At 45.2% G+C, this 9,046-nt stretch overlaps 1 long non-coding RNA gene across 1 annotated transcript; it reads right to left on the reverse strand.

The window, feature by feature from the left end:
- Positions 1-2,029: 2,029 nt before the first annotated feature.
- Positions 2,030-3,464, reverse strand: LOC125961037 (uncharacterized). The gene is made up of 2 exons (XR_007471334.1): positions 3,269-3,464; positions 2,030-2,515 (listed from the first exon to the last, which is right to left on the reverse strand). It is a non-coding gene; the product is annotated as an uncharacterized LOC125961037 (long non-coding RNA).
- Between the last annotated feature and the right edge of the window lie 5,582 nt (positions 3,465-9,046).

A 9,046-nucleotide genomic window follows, 5' to 3' on the forward strand; every position in this document is an offset into this window, starting at 1 on the left:
TGAAGTTCAAACCCTTGAATGCTTCCCAATTTTGTCAGACTTACATGTTATTATAATGTCTATATCCATTTAGCTCATGAGGTAGGTAAAGATAAAAAGTGATCTGTTCTTATGTGTTTAATACAGTTTAAAAAAGTATATAATCCTCCTAAGAAATCAGGTTAGATCTGGAATACAGATGAAACTATGAAATGAAAGTACTTTGCTTTGTACAAGAGCAGTAGCCCATCATGTACAAATATGTCAGATAATAAGTACCTTCATGTTAAAAAAGAAAAAATGCCATCACTGCAAAAGAAAGCTTTATTGATGGTACTGACGTAAAAGTAAAACCTAGATATGATATACCTCAGGTAATTACGAGTATATTGGGAAAACATAATGTTGACATAAAAATGCTCATGCTCAGATATTATACAGGTGTAACTGTGGCAGATTTACGAAGACATAGAAGCCATGTTCCTCCACTGAGTATGACGATGCCAAAATTGTGACCTGATCATTTCTTAACCTTAATGGACAAAATTTCTGCTCCCACAATTTAAAATATGATCTTTAAAATACTGTATAATGAGATGATGTGATATTTTAATGTTTGTTCTAAGTAGTACTTTAAACACACATAAGTCTATCCAATTGTCAGTCCGAAAGATCAGATACAATCAGCTATCATTCTATGCAAATGAATGGCATGTAGCAAATATTCATATATGTGTGTACCTATATAAAACATGTTAGCATATATGAATAAAATCAACTAAGTTATATTAATATTTAAAGTAAAATCATATTAGCAAATGCACTGTGGTGAAATAAGAAACATCTGGGTATAAATAGATTACAAATTTTTATGCAGTTGTCACAATGGGATAATATTGTGAGCAAAGTGGAAATTGTAAAGAAAGTCGTCCAAGAAAAACATCTTGACTATAGGAAAAATCGCATGCTTATTATAAGGTCTCTCCCCTTGTTTACAACCAATGTCAGAAAGTAACCTTCAACTAGGTTAGGAGAATAAAAACTTTAACAAGACATAGGAATACTCTTTCTGTTGTAGAAAATAAACCAAAATAAAACGTAAATGAATAAGCTATGAAGAGTCTACAGATAGAAATATCAATTCTTATGGGAAAGAGGCTTAAAATAAATAATAAGGAAATTATAGGTATCCTAATTTCACCTTTTGAATGGAGCTATACAACATTAAGCTAAAAACCTTCATATTCTCTATTAGCAGAAAATTTATTTGCTATGAATGTATTTAATTTACAAAAAGCAGCCCCTGTCTTACCTTTTAAGTATTCTGTTGAAGTTTTAAGTTTTAATATATTTCATCTTAAATGGTCTTATGAAGTATGTAATTGTTGGTATTTTAAAAATCGTCACTGTGCCTGGAACTTCTAAAAGTGATTCACAATTTTTTAAATTACATTCCTATAAAAATTTTGTATTGACATGAATATTATGATTTTTAATAATACGAGTCACATTGGAATATTGCAGAAGAGTTTTCAATGAGCTTATGTGTATAAATATTTAAGACTGTCACTGTATTATGAGAAAATTTCAAACACAGCAATATTTTGACTTGAAAATGAGAAAAAAGCTAAGAACTACATCTTAAATATTGCTCATTGTGGGGCTTCCCTGATGGTGCAGTGGTTAAGAATCCACCCCCCAATGCAGAGAACACGGGTTTGAGCCCGAGTCCAGGTAGATCCCACATACAGCGGAACAACTATGCCCGTGAGCCATAACTACTGAGCCTGCGCTCTAGAGCCTGCGAGCCACAACTACTGAAGCCCACGCACCTAGAGTCCGTGCTCTGCAACAAGAGAAGCCACCGCAATGAGAAGCCGCGCGCCACAATAAAGAGTAGCCCCCGCTCGCCACAACTAGAGAAAGCCCATGCAACAACGAAGACCCAATGCAGTCAAAAATCAAATAAATTAAATAAATTTTAAAAAGAATGATTTGTAAAAAAAATAAATAATAAATATTGATGACGTAGAGAAAATAGCACAACATGAAAGTTATGAGTTAAGTTTTATTGGGGGAAAAATAAAGACTATATCCTGGGAAACAGAATCTCAGATGGCTCCAAGAAACTGTTCCAAAGAGGCATGGGGAAGGTCAGTGTATATGTAATTTTGGAGAAGGGGGAGTACACGCAATCGAGCACATATAATTTTTGCAGAAGGTTTCTGCTCCTCTCATGCAGGCTCCGGCTAGTGACGTCACCATGAAGGATTTCAGTTCTTCTCTAGACACGAGGAGATACAAGAACTGGGCTCATAAAATCAGCTCCTGAAAGTATCTAACTCTCTGAAGAGCTGTCCTGCCAGCTTCCCCCGAGCACAGAGCACGTTATTTCCGCTCTCCACCCTGAACTCCTTTCAGGGGGTGTTGAAGGTCAGCGGCTGCAGCAGCTGCACCAGCACCTGATTTAATCCTTGTTGAGGTAGACGGCAAGTGCCGATCCATAGCTGACAATACGCTCCAAATAATTTTATTCCTTTAAGACGGAAAAGTAAAATACAATAAATTCTGATTCTGACATGTTTAAACTATAAAACTTAACATAGTGTGTTTTACTACACTTTTTTTTTTACTCTTTTATTTTTTTTGCGGTACGCGGGCCCCTCACTGTTGTGGCCTCTCCCGTTGCGGAGCACAGGCTCCGGACGCTCAGGCTCAGGGCCATGGCTCACGGGCCCAGCCGCTCCGCGGCATGTGAGATCTTCCCGGACCGGGGCACGAACCCGTGCCCCCTGCATCGGCAGGCGGACTTTCAACCACTGCGCCACCAGGGAAGCCCTGTTTTTCTACTCTTTCAATACGTTTTCAACTAGATCCACGTTACCTGCACATGATCCGTGTATAGTCTGTTAGTTAAGGTCTTTGAACAAAGGAATAAGTGGATAATTCCGTGCGGTTGAGGACAAGGGGCGGAAACAGTTCTCTTGGCCACTAAAAAAAGGGGACATTTTTACAACCATCCGGGGGCGTCTGAGGAAACCCAGCAGAGTCTGTCCGCGAGGGTGAACTCTCCTGGTCGCCCGCGCCCGAGCTCCTTCCCCGCGGCCCGAGGGTCCGGGGCTCAGCCGCGCCGCCCGCGAGGACACGCGATTCCCGCGCTCCGCCTCGGGCGTGGCTCCTCCCGCCAACCGCCCCGCGTCCGGAACAGACGCCCCGCCGGGAACAGCCTCCACGCCGCCGGCCCCTCGGAGACCGGATCCGAGGGACAACAAGCGACATCGAACGTTACCTGAGAAGGTGGGGATACACCGCGCGGGGCGGCCGGAAAGGAAGACGCGGAACCTCGAGGAGCGGGCACAGCCCCATTGCAACGGCCGGGGCGCGGGTGGGGAACGTCTTCCTCCCGCAGACCAGCCAGCCCCCCGCGCAGGCCCGCAACCGTCCTGGCGCCTCCACTCCGTCCTCAGGGAAGACCGCCCATCAAGTCCGGGTGCAGTTGCGCATGCGCCCCATCGCCTGTGACATAGTGGCTTCGTGCCCCCCCTGCAGGCCCTTGGGGGAAGTGTAGGGTGCTCGAACTCACTGGAGAACATGCGCCCCCTCCCAGCCAGGATGCTAAGTTACTCAAAATCTCAGTGCCTCAGCCTCTCTGCTGATGGCACTGGTGATGCTCTGTTCCAGCCATGCCCGCTCTCTTGCCTGGGATGTGCCCCACTCTTTGGAGCCATGTCATCTGGTTTTTAGGTCATCCCCCCAAAATGATAATAACCTCTATTCTATGCCACAATGACAGTATCAATTTCAGGTCCCTAGAAAAGAGCCACCAATTTCCACCATCAGATTCTCCACTGGATCTTCAACCTGTTAGACACAGAGGACAGCTGCTCTGCTTGGAATAAAATTCTCTATAGTAATATACAGGGTTGATCACAATCACAAATAACTGAAACAGAAGATGAGAGTAGAAAATCTATGGACTTTTCCTCATTTGAGAATAGGAGTCCACAGTTAATTCCAAGAAACCGTTAGCTATCTGAAGCAGTGGAATACAGCTGACATACCTTGGAGCTTGTCAGGGAGGGAATCAAACTGTGTTTTCCCTCATTTAGCAAATCCTCTCAAAAAATAAGGAAACAAGAAAAAACATTCTGCTTATGACCACCTTTATTCAATTATATTTTTATGCACAAGAAGATAATGTAAAATACGTTAAATATAAAATATCAGAAAACAAAATGATAATGTATTTAAGATACACATTTCTAATATCCAAAATTATTTACAAAATTCATAATCAGTTTCTTAAATAAGCAAACTCATGAATTACATTCTAAAACTTATCCTTTCAGAACTTCACGTGGGATTTTCTGTTTTCAGACTTTGGAATGTAATTTTTTTTGAAAAAATTTCTTCAGAACATACTTTTGTTACAGAGTTTAAAGTTAGCTGCTAACAGATATACATGAAAATATCAGTTGTTTGAACCTTTCATAAACTTACACTCACATCATATAACAGCTCAACAAAGGCTTTGAAATAGCAAATGATTCTGCTTGTTGATTTTCTTCCAATAAGAGATTCAGGGACCCAGCAACCTTCGATTTGTGGATTGTCAAACAACAACATGTGCTCTCAACTACGGGTATGTTCCTTGGGTTTATTCCACTCAGTTGTAAAGGGAAAATGTATGGCAAATCGGGGAGCGTGTTTCCAGGGCCTGAGCCTCTACAAAGAAAATATCACTTCCATCCCCAATTTACTTGCTGGGAATCACTCAACTGTGAATGATCTTCGTCCTTAGGGCTCCAGAGAATGTGGACCTTTTAGACACAGCAGGTGGGGGCATCAGACAGAGCTCACCTTTGAGGAGAGCCCTTCTTCCAGTGTTCATTCTGGTGCAGGGAGGTGGGGTACAGGTGCCCTGTCTCTTGCTTGTGCTAGGACATAGACAGGTATCCTGGTCACTTCTGCTACATGTCCGCCTACATCTGCCCATGTTAGGAGGCCTGTGTACCTGTGCCTGCTTGAGCTCACTCACGCCAACAACCCATCTACTGTTGCTGGAGCCTGAGAACCTTTCTGGCTGTGCACGTGCCTATGCAACTCTGCATCGAAGCCCTCTTTATATAATTTGAAAACTGAAGCCCAGAAAGAAGCAGGGACTTGTCTAGGACACCATATGTGAGCAGAGGCCGGAATAAAAGTGAGGAATCCAGCTCCCTAAGCCAGTACTCAGTCCCTCCCATCATGTTTGGTTTTGAAATAAGAGCCCTTAAGATCCTGGTGAATTCCTGCCAACTCGGCTCAGTTTGGGCCATTACTCTCTCCGCATCTCCATGCAGACACATGTATGTACAAATAGAAATAGGGTTAACAGCTGGGGATGATGCGAGGGTGGTTAAGGAAGAGAAAACAATATGTAAGTGTTGAGGAGAGCAAGAAAATGTTGGAGAGAGCTCTGCCATGGATCAGGGGTGTCCACCCCTCGGGCAGTGTGTCCAGAGGTCGAAAGAATGAAGGGGATTCTCCAAGTTCCCATAGTCCTGCCTGCGCGTGGGCCATCTCCCTAGTGTTCTCCAGCGGACAGGGCCTGGGGTCTTACGGTCCACCATTCTGATCTTCTAGAACCCGGCTGAGCACACACCCCATTCCCCAGTGTAGACAGTGCTGCAGGGGAGAAGGGCTTTCTTTCTCTACAAATTGTGTGCTTGCCGTGGCGGATTGCAAGTGTTCTGCATGCTGGAAAGACTGCTGAGAAACTTGGTTCTCCACCACTGACCATTGTGTTCTGAGAGTTTGGCAAAATGCTTTCCACTTCACGGAGGCCCCGCAGAGGAGGGATTAGCTGGGGAAACGAGGCCTTGTGAGCACAAGGGGGCAGAGCCTCAGACCCGGAGCCAGGGTTCTAGGAAGAAGACCAGTCTTAGTTGGGGCCTCGTGGTCCTCATTTGAATGTGGAGATATTGTTTTGGCTGAGGTCGTCCCTCACGAGCAAAGAGACACCACACTGATGGACAAAACGGTGAGGAAAAGGAAGCTTCTGGGGCCACTTTCACTGCACTGCCCTGGAGCCTGTATGTTCTACTCTATGCCCCTGTGACTCTGAAGAGCTTCTGTGTTGAGGACACCCAAATAAAGGTACCAATTTTTGAGGGGTGTGCAGGCCCAGGACCACAGTTGTAGTTCTGGACAGGCTTTTGCATCACTGATGCCCACTGAGGGCCACATAGAGGGCTTTGTGGTCCCCCCTGTTACACATACAACTTTAAACTCTTGTCAGTAGCATTCACCTCCACAGTCCAGCTGGTTAAAAATGAGGAGGGCGCCAAGATAGTCACACATATTCCTTCAGCAACTATGTACCTTGCACTCCTTCTCTGCCAGGTGTCCTTGTGTGGGGCACAAAATGACCAAGAGTTCCCTAGTTTCCAGGAGCTCACAGCCTGGAGCAGAGATGGCCAAAAGTACAGGAGCAAGACATATGAAAGAAAAGAGCAAGTGTGAGACTGTAAATGAAGACTGTGCTCTGAGGGAGGTTTGGGGAGTGCCTGGGCAGGAGGGTCTCAGAGGCCTCACTGGAGTGACAGTTATGGGGACCAGAATGACAACAGCGAACCAACCCTCACACATCTGGGAGCAGCATGTCAGGGAGAAGTCACCACTGCTGCAGACACCTGTGGGCAGAGGTGAGTGGACCAGAGATGCTAGAAAGTGATGAGTAGAACTGGAGAAAAAGCTGCGGGTGTTAGGGGGAGTCAGGAAGTCAGGGCCATATCCTGGGGTCTGCTATACTGTTAGGTATCTGTTTCTTTCTAATAACATTTACCCCAAACCTTGCATCTTAAAATTACATACATTTAACAGCTCGCAATTTTTGTGGGTAAGAAATACGGGCAGAGCTTAATGGACTCCTCTGCATCAAGGTGTCTCACAAGCTGCGGCTGCAGCCTCAACTGAGACTCAAGTGACAGAGGATTTGGTCCCATATTTACTCACAGTGTTCAGGATGCAGGTTGGATTTGGAGTTTGAGTTTCTTTCTGTGTGTTGACTTGGGCAATGCCTCGATTCTCTCCTTTGTGGGGCTCTTTATATGACAGCTCAAAACATCTGTGCTTGATTCCTCAATTCAGGGATAAGAGAGAGAGAAGTGGAAAATTAGAGAGGGAATAAAAGCAAGGTAAGCAATTTTTGAAATTAAAGCGTACACATGACATTCCATCACTTCGGCTAAAATCTACTGATTGGGGTATTTGCTAACCACTTAGTAGTTACACAGGGGTATGTATAGGAAAGGTGGTGTCACTGGGTGCCATGTGGAGGCTGCCCACCACACAGGCCAATTTGAGTCACTTGAGTCTCATTCAAATTATAACAGGAAACTGAACAGTTTTACTCCAAAGGGTGACAATGTGTGAATTTCCATTAATTTCAACCCCCTCATGCTGCTGACCTAAAAATGAGGCCAAAAGAGGAAGTGACAGTTCCAATATCACCTTCCTGAGACTCAGATGTCTTTTGAGTTATTTTATGCTGTGTCCCACCCCTTCTTGTAATTTTCCAGTCTCTCCTTTGTGCCTTAGACACACGTGACACTAGCTACAGCTGTTATATAGATATTATCTCAATGCACATGGTGATGTTCCTAGAAAGGACATTCTAGCCCGATCTCCACTGTGCAGGTTGGAAGACTGAGGAACAGCTGAGAGGAGCAGGGTGATATCCAGGACACAGAACTGGTGAGAAAAGGGACAGATTTCAGTTCTATCTCCTGAAATTTAGGACCCTAGTTACATTTCCAGACAGCTGTGGCCAGGGCTGTGTCACCTCATCGTGTACAAAAAAGAGGATGACATTGTGTGTGTGGGGGCAGTTAACAGCCTAGAAGCAGATTTGGGTAGATTTGATGGAAGGGAGGACCCCAGGTAATAAAATCTTGAATAAGTGACCTCACTTCCTTGGTGAGAGGCCCCAACAGAACTTAAACACTGGTAACGAGACACCCACATTATAGGAAGAGCCCCCCAAGAGCTCACTCGTCTGGAGACTCTCAAGAGAACAATCTATTCTCCTGTTGTTCCCCACTTTTCAGCGCCTCTGGGCTGAGGGACTTTTCGGGCGCTGTGGACATTGCTCATCCCTCATCACTGATACCTCTGGCCATTTGGCAGGAGACACTGAAAGGTAAAACAGGGCAGCCCAGCATTGTTTGTGTGTGAAGGGGGTGGCGGGGCCAGGGAATGAGGGGTACAGCCTTCCAGGGCAGGAGCGTGTTGTCAAGTGTCGGCAGCCTGGGGGGGGGTTCTCTCATGCCCAAACCCCAGTTCGTTGCTGGCAGGATGAGAGGTGAGCCCTGGAGACCAAGGTCATCTGCGCACATGTTAAACCTGATCCCTAGAGCTTTCATCTGCTTTCCCCCCTGGCTGGGGGATTTGACAGACGCCTCTCTGTTCCTGAACTGAGGAATAGAAATTCTCATGGGGACTCTCCCTGTGGCAATGTTCAGATAGGCTCCTGATCACTCCTGGCCCAGCTACCAGACAGTGTCTTTGCAGATTTCCACCCAGAGATCTTTGAGGAGCTGGTCAATAGGTTCAACTCTTCCACGTTTCTAGGCAAGGGGCAGGCCACCAACAACATCAAATTCTGGTCTTCAGTGAGACCAGGTGCAGAGGAGTCTCAAAACCCAAGACTTACAGGTGATCAGTGTTGGCCTAGAACCCAAACATGAATCTGGTAAGTGCCTGGGGTCCTCTGAGGAATGTGGTTTTCCAGGGCCTTCTGCTCCACATGAAGAGCAAACCAAGCCTCAGGCAGCTTAGAGAGAATGTCATGAAGCCCGTGCTTTGGGCAGTTCCCTGTTTGACCTGCATGATCTTGAGTACTTGTTTGTAATTCCTAACCGTCTATTTTCTCATGTCTACAGTGGTGTTTACTGATGACTAACTGGGATGATGCACTTAAAACCGGGAGGTTCTGGCGTTCCACAGAGAAGAGAATGCCTTGAAGGGGTCAACGGTCTATTACCCCCTTCCACTTAAATTGTACTTTTAAACATAGAACCTTTTT

This window comes from Orcinus orca, chromosome 14, assembly GCF_937001465.1.
Source record: "Orcinus orca chromosome 14, mOrcOrc1.1, whole genome shotgun sequence".
In the NCBI taxonomy this organism is placed as follows: Eukaryota; Metazoa; Chordata; class Mammalia; order Artiodactyla; family Delphinidae; genus Orcinus; species Orcinus orca.